Raw genomic sequence first — 19,603 nt, 5'->3', positions numbered from 1 at the left:
AATATTGTCTTCTAATCCATGAACATAGGATGTCTTTCCATAAAAGGCAACTTGTGGAATGGGAGAAAATATTTCCAAATCATATATCTAATAAGGGGTTAATCTCAAAACTATAGAAAGAATTCCTATAACTCAATAGCAACAAAATTAATAAGCTCACTTTTAAATGGGCTAAGGATTTGAACAGACAGCATCACAAAGACGACGTACAAATGACCAACATATCCATGAAAAATGCTCAACATCACTAATCATCCAGAAAATGCAAATCAAAACCATGAGATGTCACCTGATACCTATTAGACAAGTATCAAAAAAAAAATACAACTAGTGCTGGCAAGGATGTGGAAAATCTGAAACCCTCATACAATTGGTGGGAATATAAAATGGTGCAACCACTATGGAAAACAGTACGGAAATGCCTCAGAAAATTAAAAATAGAACTGCCGTATGATCCAGCAATCCCACATCTGGGTACTTACCCCAAAAAATTGAAAACAGGATCTTAAAGAGATATTAGTACTTCCATGTTTATTGCAGCATTATTCACAAAAACTAAGATGTGCCAACCACTTAAATGTCTCTCAACGGATGAAATGAAAAAGGAAATATGGCATATATATTCACAATGGAATATTATTCAACCTTACAAAAGTAGGAAATTCTATAAGATGTAACAATATGGAAGAACCTGGAAGGCATATTCTTAGTGAAATCAGTCAGTCAGAAACAGACAAGTACTGAGTGATTCCATTTAGCTGAAGTATCTAAAATAGTCAAAGTCATAGAACCAAAGAGTTAAATGGTGGTTGCCAGGGCCTATGGGGATAGGAAAATGAGGTGTTACTGATAATGGGCATAAAGTTTCAGTTAAACCAGATGAATATGCTCTAGAGGTCTGCTGTACAACAGTGTACCCATAATCAACAATACTATATTGTATAGAATTTGTTAAGAATTATATCTCATGTTAAGTATTCTCACCACAATACATTTTTTTAAAAGCAAAATGAAAAAAAAAAAAAGACCAATTGGGATAAGAGCAGGGAGCTTTATCAGGTGTGTGGGTTAATCCAGATTTGTCCAGAAGCCTCAAACGTCCACTTTAGTCATCTGCATAAAAATACACCTACCCACAGTGGACCCTTTGGTTGCTTCAGCTCTTGAGAGGAAGGGGCTGTTTACTCAGTATGTGCTCTTGCTTGGTCTCACCTTCTCCATATGATGCGTCCAGGTTAACTGCTAATGGAAGCTGGTCAACCCACCCATATTGAAGAAAATTCCAGTGGGTCAAATTATGCTGCAAACTACATCAGGCTGTATATTGTGTTTGTTTCTTTACCACTGTATTCCCCGCACATCACATATGTAGGTGATCAGTGAGTATTTGATGAGTGAATAGATACAGTAGAGAATTCTGGGAATTCAGATTATATTCCACTGACTACATATGTAATGGCATGTGATAAACAAATAAACAATACATATTTCTATTGACTGGATTATCTTCCCAAATTCATATGTTGAGAAGCCCTAATCTCTAATGTGACAGTATTTGGTATTTGGAGATGGGTCTTTGGGAGATATTTAGGTTGTGATGACAGAGCCCTTGTGATGGAATCATTGCCCTTATAAGAAGAGACAGGAGATATCTCTCTCTATCTTTCTATCTATCTACCTATCTATCTCATCCCCATCATGTGAGGACATAGAAAAAGACAGCCATCTGCAAGCCAGGAAGAGAGCTCTTTTCAGAAACTGAATTGGCCAGCACCTTAATCTTGGACTTCTCAACCCCTGAACTATGAAAAATAAATATCTGTTCTTAAAGTCACTCCATCTATGGTATTTTGTTTTAGCAGCCAGAGCTGAGTAAAATATACATTAAAATTTTGATAAATAGAAAAACAGTAACAGAAAGGCAGTTTTCACCAAAATAGTCCAAAAGTATTGCAAAAAACAACTTTGAATTTAACCCTAAGTCAATATATTAAATGAGTACATGGCAACAAATGAAAAAAAAATTACTAAATTATACAAAAGTACTGTTTGTTATTGTAGAACTTTCTTTTTTACATTTGTTTGCATGACTATTATAAAGTGGAAAGACCAGTAAATTATGTTGTTTTTCACACCAATAAGAATTATGCCCTACATTCATTCATTCATTCATACATTCACTTTTTTTAATAAACCTTTTTATGCCAGATAAGAGCTCAAGCATATGCTAGGTGATTAATGAGAAAATTAAGTATATGTCTGCCCTCAGAGACTTTATAATATCATGAAGAAAACAGACACCTGCATAGGTAATGATAATACAGCGGGTTGAATACAACAATACAGGCAAAAAAAAGTTTCCAAGAGTAGCACATAGACATAGTACCTGGTCTACAATCAAAAAAAGCAGAAAAAGTATTTCTCTAGGAAGATGAATCTTAGCTCAAACTTGAAATTCACATAAAGCTAAACTGAGAGAAGTTGGAAAAAGGATGACCCAGCTAGAGGAATAGTAAGTGCAGAAACCTGGAGACAAACACATATGCACTCTTCAGGAAACTAAAAGAAATTTTGTACTGCTGAACAGTGGAATATTACATGGAGGGAAACATACACTGTGGCAAAGATCTGGCTGTGCACACAAAGGATGGCATGTGTACCACCTCTCCTCATGCCCAGGTCCAGGGCAGGCATGGCTAGTTGATGTCAGCACCTCCATGCAGTCCCAGAATCCCCAGCAGGGTGCGCTAGGCAGTCAATACCAATCTGTCAGAACGCAAACTGAAATCTACTTGCTTTGTTTGCTGTAAATGTTGGAAAGTCTTCAAGTTTATACAGGGGAAGAACAGTAGCCAGATTTGTGATTTAAAAGATCTCTGTGGTAAACCTATAGATGGTGGATTTGGGAGGGAGTCAAAACAAAAGTGAAAGTATATTGATGTATCTTACATAAGAATTACTTACAGGACATAAATTATTTTCATAGTCTGTGTTCAAAAAGGAATTTAAAAGCAAGTGATATGGAGCCCATGGAAAGGGACAGAGCTGGCACTGTGACCTTATAATTAACATAAATTTCAAAGAGAACAAATTTTAGAATTTTCCCTCAGAACTTTCCACATCTCAGCTATGCTAACATCTGCTCCTGAAGGATGAAGTTGCTAGAGCTTAATTAGAAAAAAATATTGTCTCACAATAAATGTTGCCACCTTCCTAAGGAGGAAAGGATGTTATCTTTTTACTACCAGAGACTAGAGATCTAGAAACTTCAATAAGAAAAACTCAACAAGAAGGGAATGATAATTTAGTTTGGTCTACACCGCTGTTACAGCCGGAGCAGTCAGTGACTTTCAAAATATCCTCAACTGGGCTTGTTGAATTAAGAGATTGAACCTTTTCTTTTTCACTTTTTTTTTCACATCCCAGCAGAACTGCCACTTGTCAGTCGATTTGTTTTTAATTCCCAGGTCTCCTTGGCTTGTTTGTAGCTACTATTTTTTTTTTTCTTTTTAAGTGTGTGAGGATGGTTGGAGTTTTGATAATCCATGTTTCCCCGATGGCTCCAGGGATGCAGGGAAGCAAACAGAGCTAAATTGAGAGGGGCTATATCAGCAGGAAAAAACATAAGATAGGAAGGCCTACTCCCATTACACCAGTGAGGTTTTCCCAGGAATGCTGGGGAGGTGACAAATCAAGCAGAGGGAATCAGATACTTGACACCAGGCATTTAGCAAGAGGAGACAGGAAGAGGAGATGTCTGAGTCGGCTTTATATACAGGTCGCCTGCAGGCTGAGGCACCCCAGCCTCCTACGCAGCATTTCTGTGGCACCTTTCACTGATAAGTCTAGACCTGAGGACAAAGACACCAGTCTGAAGAGGGCAAGGGGGTGCAGCGAAGGGGAGGCCGAGCAGAGGCAGCGAGGGGGGGAAATGCCTTAGGTGAAACCATGGAGAACAGAGTTGTGTTGTTCAGTTGCAGGGTGGGGGTGTTTATTTAAAAGCAGAAGAGGAGGTTGGGAGGCTGGGAGCTCTGCCCCCTGCCAGGACTGTCTACCACCTTGCGACTAAGTGCATTTCTGTTACCACTCTTTTCTATTTGTGTGGTTTGTTTGGGGGAGGTGTTTCAAGGGAGACTGGGAGACGCTAGTAAGAAGGTTCAATTCACTGGTTCAGGCTTTGTTCTAGAAAGGACTGAAGAAGAATTTTAGTAAGGCAAGCTGGGCCCCCTAAATTTATCAAAACTTACAGTCATTTTACCTAAAGAACACAAGCCCTTTGACTGATATTAGTCTGCGCGCTCTCTCTCTCTCTCAAGCATCAGCAGGTCTATTCCAGAGACCTGCAGAAGTGAAGAATGAAGGCATGAGATGAAATGTGAATTATGCCTTGGGTCTGCAGAGGTCCCCTCCATTTCCACACAGCCAGCCGCTCTCCGAGTCAGTCACCAAACAGGCAGTATACAGAGTGAAGTGTAAACAAGTGCTAACTTTTCCAACGGAGCCTGCCTCTGTCTGCTTGGGGTAGGCATGCTGGAGTTCCTTTTCCATCTCAAATCTCTCTCAACATCATCCCCCTGCACCCCACCTGCCCCCAAATGCCCTGCGAAGCTCCTCTGGTCTCCCGGTAGTGGGAGGCTGAGCATCGATTCATACTGTTCCGATAGGCCAGAGCCCAGATTCTCACCAATAAGAATCACCTCTGCGAACAAAACCTTGATTCAGTCTTTTATGTTCACAAAATGACTATCTCCTATTGCAGTCTTACTAAATACTCTTCCCAGAAGGAGACAGAGAAAGAAACATCTATCCTGCCATAGAAATCATGCAATATTGCTATCTCTCTAAGTTCCTGCACCCAGGGGCATTAGTAGTAAGGCAGGTGCCAATTATTTACTTATTTATTTTCGGGGTCCTTGACAGTTTCTATTTGGACAAGACCTCTTTAAAGACGTGCCAGCTCAGCTGCTAAAAATTTGCTCCGGATTGAAACTTGGCACTTAGAGTTGCAGCACCCACAGCAGCCTTTCTTTTTTTTTTAATACTAAATTTGGATTAAATCTGTTAAGACTCTTCTCAAAATTGTGCGTAAAAATAAAATTCAGGAACTTCATGAGTTCCTTGATATTTTGTGTTCCTACTGTGTGAGGAAAGCAGATTCTAATTCCTAAGAAAAGACAGACTACCAGTCTGTTTGCAATTTCTTCCTCAAGCAGGTGCCTATGTCTGTGTGAATTTATCTAAACATAGAGCATAGCCATTCCTGTATTGCAAGAGCATGTCCTTTAAGCCATTTCAAGTACAGAAATGTGAAGCGAACTCCAGGCCCCGGTCTCTCAAGCCCTTCTGGAGTCTGACGGGGGCTGAGAAGGAAGCAGGACAAGCAGCAAGCGACACGAGGCCACCACCTCCCTCTCTCTGACGTGAGACAGCCAGGCAGGCGGGCGTGATGGGGACCTGCTGCCCCCACCAGGAGCCGAGGCCACGCTCGGCAGCAGGCCCAGCTCGGAGCGGCACCTGTTGACAGACGCTGCGCCACCTGTCAAGAGAGCAGTTTCCTTCTTTCATCTCCTTTGTCTCTCCTGCGACCACCCGCCAAAGAGTTCATGACGGCTGTGACATCACTCAACCTCCCAACGAGTTCTACTTTATTTCTCAGCTGAGTGACTTACAAAAATATTTATCTGCCTGCGCTTTGTTAGCATTCTTTATTATTTTTTACTATGTTAAAATGGTCCCCAAATGAAAACGTTGAACCGTGTGTTGAGAGAAAAGTCTCATGCCAACCCCTGTCCCCACTCCTCCTGTACTGTCACTGTCACCCTAACAAGAAACCGTTTGTATTGGTTTCTCACTGGTCCCTCCAAGGTTTTTTATGCAAAAACTAGTATGTGCTTTCACCTCCTCCTCTTTCCTGTTGTGCTGTGCTGAACTTTCCCTTTTTCGGTTACAGTATGGGTCCGTGCTGGTGCAGAGAGATCTTCCTCATTCACTGTTTACGCCTCCCAATGTCACACTGTGTGGATGCAGTCAACCGCGGACACTGTTCGCTGCACTTGCGCTGTTCCCAGCCTCTCCTTATTACACATATAGCAGCAACAAAGAACACATTCTGTGTTCTGTACTCTAAGTCATAAATGTATGCATGTATCTTTATTAATTACTTCTTTTTACTTTTCTCCAACTTTTTGAGCTATATATTTAATTTATTTTCATTATTTCACCTTCACGGATCTGAGTATTTCATGTCTTCGCTTTTTCTCTTGGCAATGACTTAGTTACATTTCATAATTCTGATGTATGTTTTTCATAACTATAAAATTCTGCATTTGGGGTTGACATCCTCTCTTTGACCCAAGAATTGGTTAACAGGTTTCTTTTTTCTTTCCAACTGAAAGGGCCTTTTTCCGTATTGAATTATGGGTTCATTTCATTGTCAAATAATTTCACTGTGCTATTTCTACTTTATTAGAATTTATTGGGATTTTTTTTTTTTCTTCATAGTGTAATTTATAAGTCTTCAACTTCGGGGAAAGGATCAAGGAGTACTTTAAAAGCAGGAAACGGTTTGTGCATTTGAAATATGTGCAGAAGAGCTAACTTACTGTGTTGTTTAGGTCTTCTTTATCATTGCCTTTTTTTTTTGGACTATTTGATATATCTTGTACTGAAAGAAGTGAGTCACAGTCTCTGGCTATTAGTGAACTGCTTTTGTCTGTTTTGTGGTTTCTGCTTCATGAAAGTTCCCACTATCATTTGCTGCATAAATATTCCTAATTATTGCATCTTGTGTGAATTAAAACCTTGAGCATTATGAACTTTCATTTCTGTCATTATTAATGTTCTTTGGCCTGAATTCTATCTTTTTTGATACTAAGATTGTAATATTTATTTCTATTTCTGTCTGTATTTTCCTGCATAACTTTATCCATTGTTTTAACTTTTCTTAATTGCTTTTAGTTGTCTCTCTAATATACAGCATAGGGTTGTGTGTGCTTTATAATCCAGTGTGAATTTTTAAAAATAGGTGAGTTAAGTTGATTTTTATTTTATTCATGTAACAGATATGTATGTTTTCTAGTCTTTAATACCAATTCATATTGTGTTTATATATATACATATATGAATATATAATTTTCACAATGTGGTCTATTTACTCTTTTTTGTTTTTCATTGTTATTTACAAAGTTAATTTGTTTTGCTCTTGGAATTACTCTTGCACTAACTTTTATAATTTCCTCTTTGCTTTAGACATTACATATTAATTTCCTATTTTAAGCAACAATTACTTTGTAGGTTCTTCCTCTTCCTTTACCACCTAATTTTAAGCAATACAATTACCACCTTTTTCATTTGCCTTCATACTGTTAAATAAGCTAAAACTTTTACCACCTGACTTGTTGGCTTTAAAGAATGATTTTTAATGCCCAGCTATTACCAATGAGGCAAGCAATGATCTTAGTGTTTTCCACTTTCGCTTCCCATTCTCTCATTTTTGTTGCTGTATTATTTCTACATTTTCACACCATATAAAATGTACATGTTCTTTTGTTAAAATTATCTATAACTTTCCTTTAGTATGCATTCCAAAGTAAAATATATTTAATATTCACCACAAATATTTTCCTAAAATCTTTTCCTAAACTCTTCCCAAACCCATCTCTATTGGCCAAAGCTCATTTTCTGGTAGATTTTCCAGCACGGTATGTTCAAAAGTGTTTCTTGGTAGTCTTCTAACTGCAGAGCAAGTGGTATGGATATAAAATGCTTGGCTCATGCTCTCTCCCCTTGGAAATCTTGTAGGTTGCTCCATGGCTGCTGCTGAAAACTCTGATGTCAACTGATTTTCTCTCCCTCAAAAGTACTTTTGCTGGATGTCATAAAGATACTTTCTCTAATCCTTAAAATCAAACATTGTAATAGGTTATGAGTCAGTGTAGACAGATGGGGTCAATTTTTACTTTTAGTATACATATTTATATATTTTTATTTCAAGAAAAACATAATGAATTATAGTCTCAATATCTGTTCTGTTGTAGTGTGTTTATTTTCTTCCTTGGAATTCCAATTATAGAAATGTTAGGTTTCCTTTGCCTCTCCTCTAGATCATTTCCTCCACACCCATTTTTTAAATTTAGTTTTATTTTTTTTCATCTTCCCTCAGTTCTAATCTTTATGTTCCTAATCACCCTTCAAACCATGACTATTTTATTTTGTTCTGCATAATTTAGTCTTCATTTCTGAAATGGTCTCATTCTTCTTTTGTGTGTGTGTGTAGTGGGGGGACATATATGAATGTGGCATTTTTTAAAAATGTTGAAACTTAGATCCTAAAGTATGGAAGGCCTATATAGATTAGTGTGAATAAAAACTTAGGGCTCACCAACCCTTTCTGCACCAAGCTAAGCATTTAGCCTGAGGAATGTAAATGGTGTTGTGGCGACTGTTCTGAAAATCCTGTCTATTTCACAGGTGACCCACACAGGAAACTTAATGAAATACCATAGACTATCATAGTCATTTAGCCAAAACAGTCACTGAAGCAGAGAATCAGTTTTAAAATTATATGTTAAAATTATAATATGTGAATATACATATATACATATGCACACTTGAAATATTTTAACAAAAACATTTACTCACCAATCTTTTGATTGGCCAATAGTCAATTCTTGCTTTCTGAATGGGTGACCAGTGATTAGAGCTTCACACTGTTTTGTTTTTGCATTGTTCACACTCATAATGGAATGTCTCTGATTTCTAATTTCAGTTTCTTTAAAGTTGACAGAGAATGAAAGGACACTTGATGGAAAATAGGAAGGGGGATTGGTCTCTGGTAATTGTCCTAATTATTTGACAGTCCTCTCTTCCATACCTAAAACAACAGCAAAGTTTTAATACTTTATCAAATCCTTATTGAATATTTAACTTTGCTTTCATAGGCAAAGTGACACTTTTCACAGTTATATTTATTATAACAAATACTATTTAGTTCAGACATTTTATTTTAATAACATCCAACTAGTATAAGCCCAACTAACAGATCTGGTGGGAGCAAATGTGAGTGTGTATACTAAAACCCAGCCTATGTGGGCAAGGGGTATCATCAGTATGTTCTACAAAAATTAAGACCATGGGTTAATTTGGTCAGTCAACTCTGTGCACGTTAAGAATTAAGAATCTTGCTACTGCTTTGCAATCTATGTAGCTCTTTCCAGGGCATCCAAGGGTTTCCAGAGCTCTTCACTTGTATAGATGTGGAATGAGCCATTCCCTGTAAAGAAAGCAGAAGTACATCTCTATTCTACTTGACTGCTAGGAAATACAGATTCAAGGTTCTACTATTGTATGCTCCGTGCTACAAAATTTGGTGCTCCATCCTCAGTCCTCTGTTCCTTGCTGAATACTGAGTCTTTTCTCTGTCCAATCGGTTTTTGTGACCACACCGTTTCCTTTTGCTCCAGCAGTTTCATTGTCTTTTTAAGAGACTTTGCTGGGTTCAGGAGGCTCTAAGATATGCTGTGGCAATTTTATTCCTTTGCTTTATTTCTCAGCATCAAGACTTCATTCAAAATGCTTTCATTGCTAATTTATTTTGTTTCTAATGGAGTAGCTAATTTGCTTTCATGAGTTTCCTTCCCAAGTACATTGGTTTTCATTAAGAATCACAGATTGTCATGGAGTTCTGGCCTTTGAAGGGATAAGGAAATGCTATTGACTGAATGTTTGTGGTCCCCCCAAATTAACTGTTGAAGCTCTAACCCCCAATGTGATGGGGGGTGTCCTTTGGGAGGTAGTAGTGTAGATGAAGTCAGGAGGGTAGGGCCCTCATGATGTGATAGTGTCCTTATAAGAAAAGGAAGAAACCAGAGCTCTCTTTCTGCTCTATGAGAAAACAGCAAGTAGGCAGTCTTCCTCAAACTAGGAAGAGGGCTCTCACCAGAACCCTAACCTTTTAGCACCTTGACCTCAGACTTCAAGCCTCCAGAACTGTGAGAAATAAATTTCTGTTGCTTATGCCACACAGGCTATGGTATTTTGTTAAAACAGCCCAACCAACTAAGAAAATAGTCGAACAATTTGAAAGTGATACAAGTTAGCATTGAAATAGTGTCCCTTGGCAGTCATGGGAAGAAATAAGAGGATGGCAAGGCCAGAAGGGGCTGACTCGAACCACAGCTGTGCAGGTGGACAGTGGTACCTTCAGCCCTGGGGGAGTTTCTGTAAGGAGGACACATCACTGAGTTATGAGGGAGCATAAATAGAGGTAAGTCAGTGAACTCTTTTCCTTTTGAGAACCAAAGGAACTAAGAGCTTTGATTCGCAAAACATGATGTGACACCCCCCACACACACTTCCCAAGTACCTCCAGTCCCTTGGTCCTCTCTTGGTTTTATACTCCTGCTTTTTTTCTCACTTGCCTTTATATTTCCATTACTCCTTTTGGAGGTTTGCACCTCGAGGCTTACAAACTGCATCTTGCACTCCCTTAGCAAAAAGGTGTTACAAAATAGTATATAAGAAACACAGGAAAGCCTTAGAAAGAAGACGTGTTTTGATATTAGATGAGGTAAATGGTAAAATAATTACTTATAAAGAGGCACATTGATTCAGATTTGAATGAAAGATCTCAGTAGGAAAAGCAAGTTAAAATCTATACATATCATGGTCACATTTTTTTGTAAATGTAAAATGTATAAGAATATATATTTATGTGTAGGAATATATATATTGTGTTTCAGTGAATGTTAAGAAAAAAAAAACCTCGAAGAATATATACCAAAATGCTAATATTCATCTCCAACTGTTGCAATTAAAAAGGCGTCTTTTCTTCTTTACATTTTCTGTACTAAGTTTCTAAACTAAGAATGAATTGTCTTTTATTAGAAAGCAAAACTATTTACACTTTTTGAAGAAAAAGGAACTCAAATGAGTATATGTTATAAGTATATCAAAAAACATTGCAAACCACTATAGAATGTAATGTCAAACAGACCTCTCTTGTACCCACTCCAGGGAAATTTACTCCCTGAAATATCAAAATACATATTAATCTCCTTGCTGTGATCTTGAGGATATTCAAGTTAGACTTCAGTGTGTACATGTCCACAGATCTGTATAATGGGGAGATATGAAAGTATTAAGGGAAATCAGAATTAAAGTTCACAGAACATGAAGAACCATATTTGAAAGTCAGAACCAAAAAAAAAAAAAATTTGATGACATTCATCAAGTCCAATGACCAATGAGATAAAGCACAGTATTTCTTAATTCTACCCATGTGTTAATCAACTAGAGTGTAACAGGGCACAGCCTCCAGCAAATGCTATTCAAACACAAAAACACTTCTTTGTCAGCACACTGCCAAGTTCAAAGAGTAGGGAATTATTAATACAGGGATAATTTGAGGGTTTTATATTGATTCATAAAAATTATTTAACAGAAGTGGGCCTAAAGCAAAGTTTGGAAAACAAGAATTTCAAGGGCCTGTGAAAGTATAAATTGAAGTTAAACTGAGATTACCAAGAAGACCCAGACTGGACCCCCTTGCCGAGTTGAGGATGCAGAGTTTCAAGATAGTCCGTGCTGTGGGGGATATCAGGTAAGAGAGGAAGGTATGACACGGATGATTTGTATTTATTTCCAAAGTATAACATCAAAAAAAAGAATACCAAATCCTCCAAGTTAAAAGAGATCTTTCTCATTGATTTGGGAGGGATGGAAAAAGTGTTGCAGAAGAGAATAGAAAAAGAGAGGAGCAATCTAGGTCTGATTTATAGATCATAGAGCCAATTAGAAAGCAGATCATTGATTTCCAGGAGTTTTCTTTCCCTGTGATCTCCCTTCAAAAAAGGGGGAGGGTGAAAGTCACCTGTTTGAAATGACAACAATGAACAAAATCACAATCAAGTGGCCATTAATTCACAAAACAAGTATTCATGGAGGCACTGCCATGCACCCAGCAGTGTAATAGGATCCAGGACCTGGTTTTGCCTTTAAGAAATTTACTGTAAGTTCAGGAAGAAGGGAATTAAAGACAGCATTTCTATAAACATCACTTTTCTATTTTTTTCAGTTTTATTGAGATGTAATGGACATACATCACTGGAAAGTTTAAATCATATAGCGTAATGACTTGACTTACACATATTGCAAAGTGATTACCACAATAAGTTTAGTTAATGTCCATCACCTCATATAGTTACAAAAAAAAGAAAAGAAACGTTCTTTGCATTGTGATAAGAACTTGTGGGATCTACTCTCTTAGCAACATTCAGATCCATCATACAGCAGTGTGATAATATAGTTCTTGTGCTGTATGTATATTACATCCCCAGGACTTATTTGTCTTATAACTAGAAGTTTGTATCTTTTGACCTCTTTCAAAATTCATCCACTAATAAAACATTACTATAATGTGCTAGGTTCTGTGCCTAGGAATACAAAGATAAGTAATAAAACCTGATTTCTGCCCTCCAGGATATAATAACCAAGCACAGATTCAGATATATGAGCACACAAACAAAACATACACCTCTAGATTTCATAATCTAGACATTGTAGACTCAACCAATATGAAATAGTGGATAATATGATTCAAAGTTAATTTTTTTTAAAGTGAACTCAAAAGAAAGGGAATTCTCTGGATGCTAACAAACTATAGAACTTGTAGTTTTTTCAAATATAAACAGAATATCTATGATAATTAACCACATATTTGCCTTAAAATCCATGCCAAGGGAATTAATGGGATTTTGTTATTTTGTTTTGGTTTTTCTTTGGTATTTCAATGAATAAATTCTGAACTCTAAAATCTGCAGAGGGTTAGAAATGGGTTCTTATATACAGGTAGTTTATATTTATCTGAGCTCTTTTTTCATCCCTATTTTTATTTAAATGTAAACAGCTTTGTTTTTCTACTAAAAAATAGTATATATTCACATTTCAAATTCAGAACATAGAGAAAAGTGCAAAGGGGGAAAAAAAAGAAGGCTTTTTAAATTCCAGCACTTAGGAATAATTATCATTAACATTTTTATATAGAAATTTCCAGGTTTTTCCCTTTGTATTCACTCACTAAAACACAATATGAACACATACATGTATTTATACATTTCTTATATTACAAAAAATTAAGTCTCATGTAAACCACTGCCTATGAAAACTAGAACTCAAACACCATGAATTTAGAATTGTTGAATTACTGCTAAATTATTCAGAAATTTCTGGAAAAGCATAATGTAGAGTTTATAGAATATCTAAAACAGAACAAAAATAGCAAACTATCAAAACCTATGGGATGCAGCTAAAGCTGTACATGAAGAGAAATAAAAATCTTATATATTAATAAAGAAAGTACTATAAAAGTACAAAGAGCTAAGCACTCTAATTAAGACTTTAGAAAACTAACCACTGAGTCAACCCAAAAGAAATCTGAAAGGAGGAAATAAATTAATAACAATGAAGTCAAAACAAATAATTTACCTGTAGAATCAGGAAAAAGAAAATTTATTTGAAAATTTTGTTAAAAAGTTTACAAACCATTGGTAAGACTGATCAAGTAGAAAAAATGGATGTCACAAATAAACACTATTGAAATAAAAAGAAATAATATCATATTGAGAAGCAATTTTAAACTTAAAGGTTTGCCAAACATTTCAGAAAAATACATGCCCTCTGCAATGAAAACTTTCTGGAGAAGAGAAAGATCAAGCACTTTAACTCATTTCATATAGAATAAAATAATTTTGATTAAAAAAAAACAGATGAAGATAGCGAAAGAAGGGAGTATTATAGGCCAATATTTTCCATGAACAGAAAGGCAAAAATATAAACTAAAATCACCTCACACACATTAGCATGGTTACTCTTAAAAAGAAAAAACAGAAAATAACAAGTATTGATGAGAATGTGTAGAAACAGGAACCCCTGTGCCCTGATGATGAAGATGTAAAATGATGCCATCACTATCAAAGACAGTATGGCTATGATCCAGTAATTCCACTTTTGGACATATACCTATGTGAATAAAAAGAGTGTCTCAAAGAGATATTTGTACACTCATGTTCATAGCAGCATTATTCACAATAGCCAATATAAGTCTTCACTGACTGATGAATGACCAAATGAATGTAATAGTCACCTTAGAAAGGGAGGAAATTCCAACACATGCTATAACATAGATGATGTTTAAGGACATTATGTGAAGTGAAACAAGCCAGTCAAAAAAAAGACAAATACTGTATGATTCCATTTATATAAGGGATACAGAGCAGTCACATTCATAAAGACAGAAAGCTGAAGGGTGGTTGCCAGGGGTTGGGGGATAGGGGAATGGGGAAACTGTTGCTGAATGAGTACAGTTTCAGTTTTACAGGATGAAAGACTTCTGGAGGTTGGTTGCACAACAATGTACCTAACACTACTGAACTGTGCATCTAAAAATGGTTCAGATGGAAAATTTTACATTATGTTTATTTTGTCACAATTTTTCAAAAATAGGAAACAAAATTCAGGCAGTGATAACAGAGAGAAAACTGCATATTCAAAAATTAACAGCAACAGAAATGATAAATAACTGGCTAAATATCAAGGACTATTTTTCTCCCCTTACATTCTTCTAATCTTTGTTGAAAAGCAAAAATTATTAACACTGTCTGATGAAGTTGTCAGTACATGTAGATTTAATACATGTGATTAACTAACATAAAGGTCAGTGGGGGAGGGTAAAGGGGCTTACATAGTTCCAAGGATTCTACATTGCATATGAAGTGGTAAAATATTTTCCTCATAAGAAATATGAGAAAAACCTTAAAATAATCTGCAATTATAAAAATTAGACTTGAACAAATAGAAAAGTTAGCTTTTATAATATCTAGAACAAATATTTTAAAAGTACAAATGAGATTAAAGCCTAAAATCTGATAAATTAATATGGGATACTATAATAATTCAAAAATCCAAAAGAAGGCAAGAAAAAGAAGATGAACAATAAATTCTGATCATTAATAGCAATAATTTTATTAAATTTAAATCACAAATGGTCTTAGCATATCAAATGGAAAACAAAAATTGGCAGATTCAATTTTTAAAAGACCCAACTATATGCTGTCTATTAGAGACACATTTTAAGTATAAAGACATAGATGTGTTAAAAAATTTTAATGGAAAAAGTTAACCATGCAAACAGAAATCAAACAAAAGCTGAGTGGTTATATTAATGAATATTACCAGGGATAGAGATACATTAAATAATGATAACAGTTACTTTAACAAGAGCACACAACAAACCTAAATGGGTATTCATCTAACAAGGATCAAAACACATGAAGAAAAATCTGACAGAAATTAAAGAGGAAATAGAAAAATTCACAATTATTATTGGAGACTTAAACACTCAAAGGAGTGATTATTCATAGAACAAGTATAGAGAAAATGAGTAAAGATATAGCAGACATGCACAAAATCATCAACCAACTTGGCCTAATTGACATTTACAGGCACCCATCCTGCAATAGTGGAATACACATTCTTTCTGAGTGAGCATGGGACATTCACTAAGATGGATAACATTCTGAGTTATTAAAAAATTAACAAATTTAAAAGAATAGAAATTACATAAAATGTGTTCATTGGCAATAACTGAACTAAACTGGGAACCGATAATACAAATACAACCAGAAAAATCCCCAAATATTTGGAAATTAAGTAGCACACCTCTAAATAATTCTTTGAGTCAAAGTAGAGGTTACAAGAGAAATTAGAAAATGTTTTGAGCTGAATGAAAATGAAAATATCAAATATCAAAACATGGAATGCAGATAAAGCAGTGTTTAAATAGATAATTACAGCATTGAATATTTATATTAGAAAAAAAGATCTTAACTCAATGATTAAACTTCCACGTTAAGAAACTCTTACACAGTTTTATAGCAAATTAAACCCTAAAGTAAGCAGAATGAAGAAAATAATAGATGATCAGAGTAGAAATCAATGAATATGAATCAGAAAAAGCAATAAAGAACATCAATAGAACTAAAAGCTGGTGATAACACATATCCATTTCTATTTCTGGCTATAATGGACTGGCTCATACCACACTAACCATCCCACAAAATGAATGAGCAAAATACAAACAAAAAATTTTTGAAATATTTAAGTATCCAGAGAACTACCAAATTACCCAGAACTTGAGGTGTCAAGATGCTGGAGAAAAAGGAATTCTATTGATGTCATCCTCATATTCTCTGCCCTTTCCCTTAACGCATGTAATAATTTGAATGTGGTGCAGGGCCCATAGACTGAGAAATACATCAGAAAGCTGTGGCTGAAAGGCAGAGAAGCTGAACAATTTGTCATTGCTTTTTGGGTTTTTTTTGCTATATGGTGATAAAAAATTAGGCTTAAAGGCTCCCCAAAGAGGTAGAGCCCTAGTAGGCATTACAGGCTTATAACTGGGATCCTACCAGGCTACACTACAGAACAAGAGAAAACTAAAATAAAGAAGGCCTTACAAAAACTGGATCCTATCCTGAAAGCAGCTCAACTTGTGGTTGGATGAATGTAACCTGCTCTTACTCTAACCGCCTGACAATCTCAAAATAATTTTTTTGTGGAGAGAGGTCATCAGCCAGAATCTCCGCAATTTTCAGATACAATATCCAGCATTCAATTAAAAGTTACCCTGCATAAAAGGAGACAAGACTAAGAGAATTCAGGCATAAGGACATTTTTCTTTTTGTTATTGATTTTTAGATTAATTTCATTCTGATTAGAGACCAAATGCTTTAATCCTTTAGAGCATTCTGTCACTTGCTTTACAGTCTATATATGGTCAGTTTTGGTAAATGTTCCATGTGTATCCAAAAAGAGTTTGTATTTTGATCACTAGATGTAAGGTGGTCTCCTGGATGGGATTCTGGGACAAATAAAGAACATCAGATAAAAATTAAGGAAATCTGAATAAAGTATGCACTTTAGTAAATAATAACTTATCAATATTGGCTCATTAATTGTATAAATAGACCATAGTATTGTAATATGCTAATAGAGAGAAATTTGGGCATGGAGCATATGAGAATTCTCTGTATTATCTTAACAATTTTTCTTTACAGTTTTAGTAAATCTAAAACTTTTCTAAAAAATAAAGTTTACTCAAAAATACAATACCAAAGATAATCACTTAAAAATAGAATACCTAGATAATAAATCTAACAAAATCTGTACAGGATCTGTACAGAAATTTACAAAGTGTTGATGAAATAAATCAAAGAAGATCTAAATAAATGAAGAGATCTACATACCATTTTCATGGATTGTATTGGAAGGCTCAACATAATAAAGATGTCAATTTGTCTCAAACTGATATACAGGTTACAATAATTACTATTAAATTCCCAAAGTTTTTATAAATATAGAAAAGACTATTCTAAAATTTATATGAAAAAACAAAAGGACTTATGATAGCTAAAAGCTTTGAAAAAGAAAAATTAGTTTAGAAGAGCTCCTTTACCAATTTCAAGATTCATGATATACAAATAATAATTGAGATTATGTTAAATTGGCTGAGGAATAAACATACAGATTAGTAGAACAGAATAGAAATCTTAGAAATAGACCCACACAAGCACAGCCAACTAATTTTTGGCAAAGATTTAAGAGCAATTGAATGGATGAAAGATAATCGTTTCAGCAAGTAGTTCTGGAGCAATTGGATATCCTTAAGCAACTGGCAAACTTCAAACTAAGTCTCACATCTTATATAAAAATTAACTGAAAACTGACTATAAGTTTAAATGTAAAACTATAAAACTTTCAGAAGAAAACATAAGATAAAGTATTTAGGACCTAGGGCTTGTTTAAGAGTTCTTAGATATGACAAGTACATGATCCATTAAAGAAATAATAATAATAAATTGGAGTTTATGAAAATTCAAAACTCTGAGAAAGACCCCTTTAAAGAAAATGAAAAGACAAGCTACAAACTGAAAGAATGACTATGTTTGCAAACCATATATGAGAAAAAAGATTCATATCTATAACATAAAAACTCTTAAGACTCGATAGCAAAACAATCCAATTAGAGAAGAAAGTCACATGAACTGACATTTCACCGAAGAGGATAAACAAATGATGAATAAGCATAAGAAAAGATGTTCAGCATCACCAGGCATCAAGAAAATGCAGATCAGGACTGTGACGAGCTATTGTACACCTGTTAGAATAACTAAAGTAAAACAGTGACACCACCAAATGCTGGTGAGGATGCAGAGAAACTGGATCTTTCACACATTGATGGCACAAATACAAATGGTGCAGCTACTCTGAAAAATAGTTTGACAATTTGTTTAAAAAGTGAAATGTGTTTATGATACAACTCAGCAAACATTCTTAAATATTTGTGCCAGAGAAATGAAAATCTAAATATTCACACAACAGCCTGTATATGGATGTTCAACTGATCCATATCTGGGGGAATCAGCTAGCTTCCCTAGATGATATACCATTACTATGATGGTAACTACTCTGAACTCCAAATATACGTTCTAATTTAACTTGACAATGCCTGGCACAGATGAAACTTTTCCATTCTACAAGGTTGGTCATCACAGACAGGATTTGCATAGGTTAGAATAGAAGATTCAGTTAATGAGAATTACAAGAAGAACTTGGCTCTAACATGAGTGATGCTTGCAAATTTTTTTCTAAAAAAGAAAAGGAGAATAAGACAAAAATAATTTTTGGAAAGACAAAGTGGCAGCTCTTCACAGAGACTAACATTCCAAATAGATTGGCATAATGTCTTCCAATGGCTGCTACCAGTAGTACTGTTTAGCCTGAACTTTTGAAGTTTTGTAAGAGCATAATACCATCTGAGTAGTTCTCTTTTTTCTCATTGAAATGGTCAGAATTATAATAGTGTGACAGGGAACAGAAGATTTACCGAGGCTGCAGAATATGTCATTTATTCCATGTTCAAAGGCAATAGAGGAAAGGAAGCCAAGAAGATATCTTTGTTCTTTTGGGAGAATTCTATTGTTCATCACGTTATAATTATGAAATTTGAACTTAAAGGAAGAAAGGGAAGCTCAATCAGCAGTACAAAGTGTATCTTCTCTGGAAATAGTTCTTAATGATTTAAATGGCAGGCTTATGTACCCTGGATTGACCCAATAGTTAAAGCAATATTCTTTAATACTCAAAACAGTCTTCAAAGCTGCATTTCTTGATTCATTTGTGCTCCAGACAAATTACAAGGCTGTATGGCAGAGAGAGAAAACACTGCTAATCTTTCATGACTGTTAGGTGGTTTTACTGAAATGTAACTGTGAAAACAAATTTCCCAGTTACAGGAAAAAAAATAAAGCATGCCATTTCCTCAATTTAAAAGGAAATTCATCTATTCCTTAATCACAAAGAAGTAAAATCTCTCCAAATTGAACAAAAGGAAATGTAGGGAATTTCCACAAAAGAGAATTTTAAAAGAAAATGAAAAAGAACTTCAATACTTTCATTCCTTAGAGGTCCACAAGGGAGTTAATAGAATCTCTGGCCACAGTAATCCAGAATTAATGTCTTACATTTGGAAAATCAACATGTTTGGGAA

The 19,603-nt window shown here is 35.3% G+C and overlaps 1 long non-coding RNA gene across 1 annotated transcript in view; it reads right to left on the bottom strand.

Annotated features, from left to right (window-relative positions):
* Nucleotides 1-9,032: 9,032 nt before the first annotated feature.
* The window catches only part of LOC130679927 (uncharacterized), a 176,576-nt gene continuing 166,005 nt past the window's right edge, over nt 9,033-19,603 (bottom strand). The window contains exon 3 of the long non-coding RNA XR_008992922.1: nt 9,033-9,271. This is a non-coding gene — a long non-coding RNA (uncharacterized LOC130679927). The remainder of the gene's footprint in view (nt 9,272-19,603) is intronic.

This window comes from Manis pentadactyla, chromosome 12 (genome assembly GCF_030020395.1).
Source record: "Manis pentadactyla isolate mManPen7 chromosome 12, mManPen7.hap1, whole genome shotgun sequence".
NCBI lineage: Eukaryota > Metazoa > Chordata > Mammalia > Pholidota > Manidae > Manis > Manis pentadactyla.
The sequence above is the reverse complement of the archived record's forward strand: the minus strand, read 5'-3'. Positions and strand labels throughout refer to the sequence as shown.